Source organism: Ursus maritimus, unplaced genomic scaffold (genome assembly GCF_017311325.1).
Source record: "Ursus maritimus isolate PB19 unplaced genomic scaffold, ASM1731132v1 scaffold_32, whole genome shotgun sequence".
NCBI classification, from domain to species: domain Eukaryota; kingdom Metazoa; phylum Chordata; class Mammalia; order Carnivora; family Ursidae; genus Ursus; species Ursus maritimus.
In genome coordinates, this window is record NW_024425786.1 from 29544397 (window position 1) to 29556430 (window position 12034).

Consider the following 12034-nt stretch of genomic DNA (forward strand, 5'->3'; position numbering starts at 1 on the left):
GTGTTAAAAAGCATTTATCCCCATTTCATACAAGATGAAACAGAGGTTCAGAGAAGTTAGGTAACCTACCCAAGCCAAGTAAACTTGTAAGTGGGAGCTGGAGTCTGAGCCCAAATCCACCCCACCCCAGGTTGCCCAAGCTCTTGGCCATCTTGTAAGCTCTGAGAAGCTGAGCACGGGATCTGGAGGCAGAAGGCTGGGGTTCCCACCCCGGCTCCACCGCCGTCTAGCTGTGTGGCCCTGGGTTAGTCACATTACCTCTCTGGCTCTCAGTGTATTCAGCTGCCTCACCAAGAGGCAGTGATGCTCCTATGAGAAGAAGGCTGAGCCTGACCGTTCTTCCTGGTGGGCCAGGGGGTAAAGCCCTGCTCCGCTGAAACGAGCTTCCCTTCCCACGAGGAGCAGTGTGGCTCAGCCCTGAACAGCGGGAAGAGGCAGCAGCAAAGAGGAGTGGCTTTAGAGAAACCCCAGGGCAGGAGGCCCAGGGTCCCGGGCAGCCAGAGAGCAGAGGGACCATTTCCAGAGAGTAACCAAGGACCAGAGAGATGCTGCTTGGGCCACAGGCTAAGGACAGGCCTCTGGCGCCACACAGGCCTACCTGGGGACAATCACACAGTCAGAACCAGGGACCAGGCAGTGGTAAGAGGGTCGTCATTACCCTTCACAGCAGCTGCAGCCTCTTTCAGCCTGAGACGTGACCTTGACCGGCTGCCGGCAGCACTCAGAACGGCTCCGACATGCACTGTCCCGGGGGCCGGGCGGATGGGATGAGGCAGGAAGCTCTTCTCTACCCCCACTGTAAATCCTTTCGGGAAAGAGACAAGACTCCGTAAATTCAAAAGATTTTTTCCAAGTGAGCTCCCCAACATCGGAAGCATCCCCACCCAACTGGCCAGGCATGTCCCAGGAGGAATGCCCACATGGAGAGGGAGGCCTTTCAGTCCTAGAACTTCGGTTCCACAGCAGCCCTTTGTACTCACCCAGCACAAAGCCTCCTCACAGGAGCCGGGGACGTGCTTGGAGAGGGGACAACGCTATTCTCTGGGAGAACGGAAGTGTGGCACCCTCCACACTCTGTGTCCCCTGTGATAACTTCGGATGGTTCCTGCACCCCCCTCACTCTCCACATGCCCCCTGGGGGCTGATGGGGTGGACCCTCACCAAGGGGCTAGAACAGGGTAGGTTCAGAAGCCAGTACAGAGCTGGGGTTCCCCAGTGTGGGAAAGCAGAAGGCAGCACTGTCGGAAGGGGGCAAAGTCAGAATGTAGCCCAGAGTCCAGAGCAAGGAGACGAGGTCCAGCAAGGCAGGCCAGGATCTAATGGGAAATCTTCGTAACTGCGTCAAATGTCAGGCAGCATTTCAAGCTCGCCTTTACGGCCAGTGAGGACATGACTCATGGCTTGGTCCGCCCTGTTCAAAAATGGCCTGGGGAGGGTGGGTGCTTGGAGTGACCAGGAGCAGCTCCGGCCACCAAGTGCCCTAGACTGCCCACAGAACCCTCTGAAAACCTCGGGCACATCTCCTCCGACACCGGTCTACTAATATCACAGCCTTGGCAGAGGGAACTTTTCCCTTTTCTACTTTTCCCTAATGCATTCAGGCAGAAGGGCCATTAATACTTAACAAAGAATGAAAAATCAAAGGAGGAAGACAATTTTTTACTGTATTTTTTAAACATTTGGGTAAGAAAAGTCAGATGTCAAAAAAAAAAATCCCCATTTACATCTTTTAAAATGTGAGCAATTAATATTTTCCATGGAGGTTCATGCTCCCTCTCTTCATTCTGTTTGCAGGGTATTGTTAAGCCATGCTTTGTAATTTGTTGCATGTTTAAATATTCAGTCTGTATTTCATTTGGGCTACACATTTAATTCAGCCAACATGTTCATTTTAAGATCAATACTGTCATAACTATGTTGAAAAATTAAATTATTGTAACTTTATTTACATTTCTTAAAAGTACTGTGAAAATTATTCTTAACCAGGACCTAATCAATGTTAGAGTCTAAAAATATGCCACTCTGCATGAAGCTATAAAAAGATTAATGTACATTTTTTTACAAGAAATTAGTAGCTTAATGAAGTGGATAAAAACGCTGTCACAATTTTTATTGGATCTAAATTGCATAGTAGTGGAGGTACAGTAAGTGCCTTCCACATAATGACATAATGAGTCATGACTGGTGCTGGAAGGCTAATTTGCCCTTAACTGACACAAAACCAGGGAATTAACATCCCAGTCGCTCTACGCCAGTAGCAGATGCATTATTTCATTGCACAGCAGGGTTTTTAACTAAACTCTTAACTGTAGAAATATTGATCTATTCTTCTGTGAAATGATGAAATTGAAATTTTTTAAAAGGACGTCTTAAATTATGGCTGCTGCGGTGACATTTGCTTTCACGGTACCATGCCTGTCGACGGAGCAGATGCAATGGGAGAAATTTGGTGAGGCTCATACCTGGCTTTTAAGAGTCTTTACTCAGAGCAGAGAGGAAGGGGATAGTTTTGTAGGAGAGCAAATGGTGGCATTTGAGAAACTGGCAGACCGTCTACAGGTGCCCAGGTTCTGGGCTGAATGCTCTCGAACATTGTCCTAGCCCCTACGCTGGTTTACTTTGAAGACGATCTAGGGCTCCTAGGGTGTTTGCAGCAACCCAGTCTCCAAAACGGTGATATTCAACTTAAGTTCCAAATACAAATTAGGTGGTGAAAAGTAAGATAGGTAGTAGTTAGAGGAGCTAGAAACCCTTCGAAGAGACAAGTATGAAGTTAGAGACATTGTATCGCCCTGGCTTCAGTTTTGTCATTCAGTCATTCCACTAGTCACTCATTCATTCATTTGTCTTCTATTTCTTGGGTACCTATTTAGTGCCAGAGAAGGGGAAATACGGTAACCACCCTTTGGTGGCTAACTGTTGCTTCTGTCAAACAGTGCAATGCAACATACTGCTTTGTTTGACCAAATGAATCAAAATTCATCTTGCTTTGAAATGTTCACAATAAACCTGAAACTAGGGGTGCCTGGGTGGCTCAGTCAGTGAAGCGTCTGCCTTCGGCTCAGGTCATGATCCAGGGTCCTAGGATCAAGGCCTGCATCGGGCTCCCTGCTCCCTGGGGGGAGCCTGCTTCTCCCTTTCCCTCTGCTGCTCCCCCTGATTGTGCGCGCTCTCTCTCTGTCACATAAGTAAATACAATCATAAAAAAAAATGCAATAATTTATTTTTAAAAAAATATGTAACTAATTGCAGGTGCTTTGAGCTATTACAACCCAGGAATTCAGATTTTAAAAGAACGGTGTGCTGACTCACATAGAGATCTGACAGCTCTTAATGCGTCTCTGTTTGACACCTTGGGTTACCATCCAAAAAAAACCAAACCCACAGAAGCAGCAAAATCAGAATTCTTTATGCTGGAGGGCCTGGGAAACCAAGCCTATTTAACCCAATTCAACAAGCCTGTATTCTATCACATGACCTAGACCCAGGCACACAAAATAACGAGACGTACGTAGTTGCAGCCAGCCTACGGGCTCCTGGTTCTCAGCCACACTAGCAGGCAGCCTTAGTTAATTGGTTTGGGACGGACCTGGTATCACTATTTTTCAAAGCACTCCAAGTGGCTCTGGAGTGCAGCCAGGGTTGCAAATCCCCTCTGTGAAGGCACCCAACACAGCAACGGTAGAAACCGCACTCAGGGATTTGGAGGACTTGGTGACCAGGCTCTGCCCAGGAGCTGAAAGGAAGGGAGCCACAGACGGGACAGGTGAGGACACACGAAAGAAGGGCAATCGGATACCCTGGAACCTGCAGACGATGAATTTGCTCCCCTACTCGGAGGCTAGGACCATGCTCTGCTGCTCAGAAAAAAAAAAACCAATAAAATCTCCTCCTCATCTTCTCTTCAATATTTATAGAATTTTTTAAAATGCATATATGTATATTGTTAATTATAGAAAAGGATACATATTCATTGTAGAAAAAAATTGGAAAACACTGTAAAAAAGGTAGGAAAAAAGAGAGGCTTTTCAAATCCCTGTTATTTTAAAGAGGTAGAGGAATCCATCGGTTTGAAAACATCCTAAAATTGATCGCTAAAGCCGGAATGAAAGATCCTGTTCTTGTATCCCCATCAACACTGAGTATCACCCCTTAAAGAAATGCCCAGCCGATAAAGAGAAAGGGAAGCCCATTGCTATGTCAATATACATTTCTTCTCTTCCTCGCGAGGTTTTACCGGTTTTCATGTTTCCGGCTTCTTTGTGTGTACGTGTCACATACTAATATCTTTTCCTCATTTTCTTTTGGAATGTGTTTCTTACTGATTTATAAAAGTGCATTAAGAATGTTAACTTTGGGGGCGCCTGGGTGGCACAGCGGTTAAGCGTCTGCCTTCGGCTCAGGGCGTGATCCCGGCATTACGGGATCGAGCCCCACATCGGGCTCTTCCGCTATGAGCCTGCTTCTTCCTCTCCCACTCCCCCTGCTTGTGTTCCCTCTCTCGCTGGCTGTCTCTATCTCTGTCGAATAAATAAATAAAATCTTAAAAAAAAAAAAAAAAGAATGTTAACTTTGGGGGCACCTGAATGGCTCAATTGGAAGAGCACATGACTCTTGATCTCAGGGTGGTGAGTTCGAGCCCCACGTCCGGTGTAGAGATTACTTAAATAAATGCATAAATAAATAAACTGAATAAAGGAATGTTAATTTTGTGTATTACACATTAGCAGACATTTTCTCCTAGTTTCTCCTGTTTTGTATATAGTGGTATATTTTGACATAAAGAAGTTTTTCATTGCTATGTAAAAAAGAAAAAGAAGAACAATAAACAGAACTCTTTTGTAAATTGCCTCTGATCTCTTTCAGGTCTCTCTTCCCTCCCCCCTGATGTGTTGACAAGCCCCTGGGACTCAGAGTCAGAAGGTCAACACTCGCTCCCCAGCTGTGTGATTTAGAACATGCCCTCCCCTTCTCTGAGCCTCTACACCCCCCCATGCCCCCACCCCCAGCTGCATCCTAACTTCTGTCACGATGAAATTCAATCACCGCTCTCATGCGGAGAACTTTGCTATCTTACTCACTGATATATCCCCAGAACCTAGAACGGAGCCTTGCACCTCACAGGCATTCAATAAATATTTGTCAATTGAATGAATAAGTGTCTGGCTTGGACCCTCGCCCAGAGCAGGCCATCAGTAAATGTCGGCCACCAACAACAAAGTTCCTAAAAGGTCTTTAAGGATCAGAAGTTGTATCTCCCAGTCCTGCTGCTTGTGTTTTTCCTCTTACACCCCAGCACAGTAAAGTACAGACGGAGGGTGTCGTGTGAGGCCAGGCCTCTCCGGAGCCCCCCGGTGGATACGAAAGAGGTCTAATGCACAGACCCGCCCTTCGGCCTGGTGATGGCCCTTGCGGGATTTCATTGTACATACAGAATAATTAAGGGAGAAGATGAGATGGGCCAGGAGATCAAGAAGGGAAAAGTAGGATCAGGGAAGGTGTGTTAGAAAAGGAGGAGCCCACAGAGCATCTGGAGGGCCAAGACACTTCCAACACACAGCAGTCCCCTCTTATCCTCCATTTTTCTTTCTGAGGGTTCAGCCTCCCAGGGTCGGCCCTGGGGGGAAGCAAGCGATCCTCCTTTTGCCCTCAGGTCAATAGTAGCCCAACGCACTGTCACAATGCCTGTCATTCCTCTCACTTCATCTCATCACACAGGCATTTTACCATCGCACATCATCACAAGAAGGGTGAGTACAGGACAGTTAGATATGTCTTTTTGAAAAATTTATCTATTTATTTCAGAGAGCGAGAGCATGTGAGTGGGGGGAGGGGCAGAGGGAGAGGGAGAGAAGCAGACTCCCCGCTGAGTTTGGAGCCCACGGCAGGGCTCGAGCTCACAACCCTGAGATCATGACCTGAGCAGAAATCAAGAGTCAGGCGCTTAACCCACTGAGCCACCCACGCGCCCCAGGACTGTAACATATTTTGAGATAGAGAGCACATTGACATTACTTTTATTACGTTATATTATTACAGATGTTCTGTTGTTCTATTTTATTATTAATCTTCTGCTGTGTCTAATTTGTAAATTCAACTTTACCATAGGTATGTGTATATAGGAAAAACACCGTATGTGTAGGGCTGGGTATTATCTACAGTTTCAGGCATCCACTGGGAGTCTTGGAGCGTAGCCCCCGTGGATAAGGGGGACTACTGGTACAGGGGAGAGGAAGCTGGCAGGCCAGCTGGTAAACCGTGATCTCAGCTCACTTTTAGTCCTATGACTGTCAGGTAGCCCAAGGTGCTACTTGACCGCAGGACAATCATATGTCATGTTCATGATTTCCCTCATCCGGACCATTTCACTTGCTCGTTGACACTTGTACCATATGCTAATGTATTGGGTTTAAGAAAAGCTCTCCTTTTATAGTTTGACATATACAAGTGGGGGAAATGGAAATCCCAAGAAAAAATGTGAAATCCGGAACATTCAGCCAAGTCAAGTTTTCAATTTCTCTTCTAAATAAGCCTCCTATGTGGCTTGTGTTGAGCTTTAGAACTGGGGTTCTTCACTTTTTTGAGTGTAGACCCCTTGGGGATTATGGGGGAAAGGCCAGGTTCCCTTTGTCCACTTGGTCTGTGCAATTTTGCACCCAAATTCAGGACTCTCCAAACCTTTCCACCGACCCCTAGGGTCATACGGTGAACTTCTAGCATTAGAAGTTTGCATTAGAAGAAGAATATCCAGCAAACCCGACCTGAAATTCTGTAATCATTATCATCTCCTTGGCCTGCAAATCATTATTTCTTGGCATTTCGCAACTGGCTACAAAAACCGGATCTTTCTCGTTCACTGCTCTCCAGAGATTAGTTGCCTCCTCACTACCTGACCGAGCTCCGAGCCAAGAATCATGACCTATGTGGTGTGTCGTTATACTAAGTCAGGGCAACACCAACTGCCATAGCAAAGAAAGCTCATAATCCCAGAGGCTTCGCAGCAGACACGTTCATTCACAGGTAAGAGTCCAACGCAAGTGCCTTGGGTCATCAGATGACCCTTCCAACGAGGTGACCCGGGATCCAGGTTCCTTCCATGTCAAGGCTCCGTATTTCTGACAGTGTTGTTGTGCTCATTGGCAGCTATCTGGTGGAAGGGGAAAGGACTATACATAGAGGATCACACATGAGAAGATTTTATGCGTGAGGCCCGGAAGTGGCGTCCATCGCTTCCAACTTGCATTCTCTTAGCCGGAACTCAACCACATCACCGTCTCTACCTGAATTGCAAGGGAGGCTGGAAATGTTATCCCTGGGCCCGAGAGGGAAAGCTCATTTGTCAAACAGGCATCCTGCCTCTGCCACCAAGGGTGTCTACAGAGTCCCACCGAAGCTGCTCAGAGTCCCCACGTAGCCATTTTCCTTCCTCCTTTTGCAGACTCAGCTCTAAGGCACTCTGCTACTACCAAGAAGGCAGCCCTGTGCTCTGGCATCAGTCCAAGCGCTGCCAATAACTAGCCGTGGGTTCCTGCAAGTTCCTTAGCCTCTCTGTGCCTCAGTTTACTCATCTGTACAATGGACCACAATGACAGCTCTAACCACATGACATTGGGTAGATTATAGAAGGCATAAGTTAACCTCTCAATACAATGTCTGGGGAGTGGTAAGCACTCAAATATTATAGTACCACTACTATTGCTAATAATTAAAATAAAAACAGTTTTACTGGGGGGCCTGGGTGGCTCAGTTGGTTAAGCGACTGCCTTCGGCTCAGGTCATGACCCCAGGATCCTGCGATTGAGCCCCCACATCAGGCTCCCTGATCTGTGGGGGGGGGGCCTGCTTCTCCCTCTGCTACTCCCCCTGCTTGTGCTCTCTTTCTCTCTCTCTGTCAAATAAATAAAATCTAAAAACAAACAAACAGTACTACTATTATCATAGGCTAGTCCAGACTCCGCAAATGAAGAAAAAAATCCAAGAGACAAACTGAGATTCCTTAGAACTGAGATAAAACATGGGAAGGGTCTGGCCTGGAATAAAACTAAGAAGAATACCAGTTGAACAAGCACTTCTATAACCATTCTGTTGAATCTGAAAGAAATCAAGAATAAATAATTTAAGGATCTAATAAATACATTGGGAGAGGAGAGGAGGGGACCTACAGGAGCATCAGGTGGCCCAGATCTCCAGTTTGGAGGTTTCTCAAAGTCACCAATCCCCCTAAGCAAAATTAAGGTCTCGTCTTCGTTCTCATGCTCCTGTCTCTGGGCTGCGTTTTGCACTGCGCAGTCTACCTGGCGTTCTTCTTGCTGCAAGGATCGTTCCGACTGCTTTCCCAGCCATCCTCCTCTTGCTGATTGACCGTGACCTTCCCCAGGTTCTGCCCGGCCCTCTCGGTGTGCCGGCCCAGTCTTCAGTCAGCTCCATCCTGCTCCAGAGAACACTTCCCCTGAGATCCTGGGCCCCCCGACACCTAAATGAGCTCCTTTTTGCCAAATAGCCTGCCTTTCTCAATTATCCCATTTCCATCAGGAGATGGCCACAGGGGGTCATAGAGTGAGGAAACAGAGCCCAAAGAACCTTCGGGCTTAGACATCTAACCAGGAGGAGCTCCACTGCAGCACGAAAGGATCCTTCAAGCATGGAAATGGCAAACAGTTCCATTTCCCAAGTCAAAACAGGTGTTAGGGAAATGGCCAGTAGGGCTATAAGCTTACTTCTCGGCTCATCTTCCAAAGCTGTAAAACCAATGCCTTTTCTGGGACGAAGCCCTCATCCAGAGAGTTCCGGCACTGCTTTTTCAGAACAAGATAGGCGCAGTCTGTTCAGATAAATTAACACTCCCTTCTCAGCTGCCTTGTTCCCTGGAACACAAAGTTCACGTGCCTATTTGAACAGAGATGGGAGAGCGGACATGGAAAGAAAGGAGGAATAGTTATCATTTACCAAAATGAGTACACCCAGCACCTCTCTTTAAAAGAAAGAAGAAAGAAAGAAAGAAAGAAAGAAAGAAACAAAGAAAGAAACAAAGAAAGAAAGAAGAGAAAGAAGGAAGGAAGGAAGGAGAAGAAGGAAGAAAGAAAGAAAGAAAGAAAGAAAGAAAGAAAGAAAGGGAACATTGTCTAAGATTAATATTGCATTTTTGCGGCCCAGGCTTTGTTCTGCAGGCTATGTTGTGTTACACCAAATTAATCGTCCGCCACGTGCCTTCTGATGTTTGATCCCTTTAGCTCAAAAGACCCTTTCTACAGTGTGAGGGTCTTCATGTGGAAGTTGTGACACTTTCACAACACATTGGGAGTAACGGACGCTTTGAAGCGGGGGCCGGGGGGCGCCCACGAGTTTCCTTCCACTCAGTTCCTCATTATAACTGTCCTTCTGCAATGTTCTCAATTATATTTTAAGCAGCTCTGAAGACGCATTGATGTAGCTAGTTCTTTTTACATTAAGATCTGTCTTGGCAGAACAGTCACAGCTGGGGACTGTGGAGAGTTGCTATGGCCCCAGAAGAGAGAAAAGCAAGTGCCCGTGGAAGGATAATGTACCCCAGCCTTTTCCTTTGCAGCTTTAGCTCTCAAGAGTGAAATAAAGACAACAGACCTCATTTGAGGCAAAGGAAACTGATGAAAGCAGATATTTTAATTCAAAGATGTGGCTTTTCCTTCCATGGGATCTTTAAGAGCACACACAGCCACAACAGGCGGCTTGGGGAGCAAGTAGTCCCGTCTGTTACAGGATTATGGGTCGAGCCGTCGTCTTAAGGCCCCTTTGTAACCCATAATCCATGAAGCAAATGATGTTATGACTTTTGTCCTATCCCACCCCTTGTTAAAAAGCTGATAACAGATAAAAAAAAAGTGAAAATTACAAACTGCTCCCCTTCTAAAATGTCTCCGATCAGTCTTGACTATTATTTCAGGAGAAATAACGTCAGCAATTCTTTGGATCTCTAAGCTGGGTGTACACTTGGGTGATTAACAGACAATTTAAACTTTGAGAGCAGAGCAAATACGCAGGAGCCAGAAAGCTAAACCCTGTGTTTAAACAGTACAACACCGCCACCTAGAGGTCAAACACGAAGGCATCGGCCACTACAGTCAACCGGGCGAAAGAGCTAGGCAAGCGCTGCAGGCACCAGAAAGGCATCCATCCCTTCCTTCCCATCAAAGCTGCAATGAAAGGCAATTTAAATGAGTACAAGTGTTCCTCAACGTGTGGGGTATTGAGAAAGTGCTGCCGAGTAGCAAAATATGCCTCCCCCATTGCGACCAACAAGGACAGGTGCTGAGCAAGTCACCGAGAAAGCAGCAGAGAACGGACGCACCCATGTCAAGGTGCAGGGGCAGGGGAGTAGATGAAGGAAAACGGAGTGGGTGGAGGGCTTTTAGGGAGTATATGGCATTTGAGCTGAGCTTAGCAGGATGAATAGAATCTCTACAGGGCACGGGAAGCCAGGTTGAAAGAACAGCAGGAGGGACTAGGCTCAATTGTGAAAATACACAGGCTTTACTCTATTACACAACCAGGTCACTGACAGTTGAATTAAGACACTTGGAAAATGGGGGTGCCCGGGTGGCTCAGTTGGTTAAGCCTCTGATGCTGGATTTCAGTTCAGGTTGTGGTCTCAGAGTCCCGGGATTGAGCCCGGAGTCAAGCCCTGCATGGGCTCTGCTTGAGGATTCTCTCTTCCTCTCCCTCTGCTCGCGGGCACTCTCTCTCTAAATAAATAAACAAATCTTAAAAAAAAAAAAAAAAAAAAGGACACTTAGAAAATGGAATCCTATTTCCAATCCCACGGAAAACATTTCAGTGAAGCGTCCATCAGTGGATTCATTATACAGAGCTTAAACAGGCATTTCCTAGTGTCACACTGACTTAAGAACATAGGGTAAAAACCAAGGCAAGGGGCGCCTGGGTGGCACAGCGGTTGAGCTTCTGCCTTCGGCTCAGGGCATGATCCCGGCGTTATGGGATCGAGCCTCACATCAGGCTCCTCCTATGAGCCTGCTTCTTCCTCTCCTACTCCCCCTGCTTGTGTCCCCTCTCTCGCTGGCTGTCTCTATCTCTGTCGAATAAATAAATAAAATCTTAAAAAAAAAAAAAAAAAAAAACAAGGCAAAAGGCTTCTCTGTAGAAGTCTTCTCAGAACCTTTAATATCTGACCAAAAACAGTAAATCCCCAAGAGACTACAGAATGCGATTTCCAAAATTTGACTATAGAACTTTTTCTACAAACATCCCATAAGCAGACCCTTCCTCCCTACTTAGGGAAGCAAGGTCAAGTGGTAGTTTAAGGGTGCAAGTTCTAGAATCAAGCTGCATGGATTCCAGTTCTAACACCGCCACTCACAATTGAGTCTCTATGCCTCGGTTTACCCATCCTCAAAATAGGAATATAGTCCCTACTTCACAAGGTACTGTGAAGATTATGTGAGGTAATACATATAAACCACCTAAAGTAATTGCCAGGTTTTTTTAAAAAGAATTATTATTTGCCAGAGAGAGAGAGAGAGAGTGAGCATGAGTGGGGGGCTTAGGGAGAGGGAGAAGCAGGCTCACTGCTGAGCAAGGAGCCCAACATGGGGCTCAATCCCAGGACCCTGGATCATGACCCGAGCTGAAGGCAGACGCTTAACCAGGCACCCCAATAATTGCTAGTAGTTGCTGCCACTTCGTGTCTCTCCTGGCTGCTCTTTAGGTCCACGGGCTCCCAACTCTGTGGGAGCAGTTGAGGGAAAATGCTATTAACAGAAACACACTCCAGCAATGCCTAACTGCTGCCCACGTTCCCTGTAGAGACTATGTTCCTTCGGGGTCTCTGGGGGACGTAGGGGAGTGTTTTAAGTTACTTTACTAGCTTAGATGGAAAACAGTAATGATATTCGCTCATAATCTCTTCTCAATGTAACTAGAAAAGCTTTCAGCATTTGCGAAACAAAATGGGACAAATCCACAAATGACACATGTTGCTTTCCGCCAACTACAAAGCTTGTAACTATCTTAATTTTATCTTTAAAATCATTTCCCTGTAAAA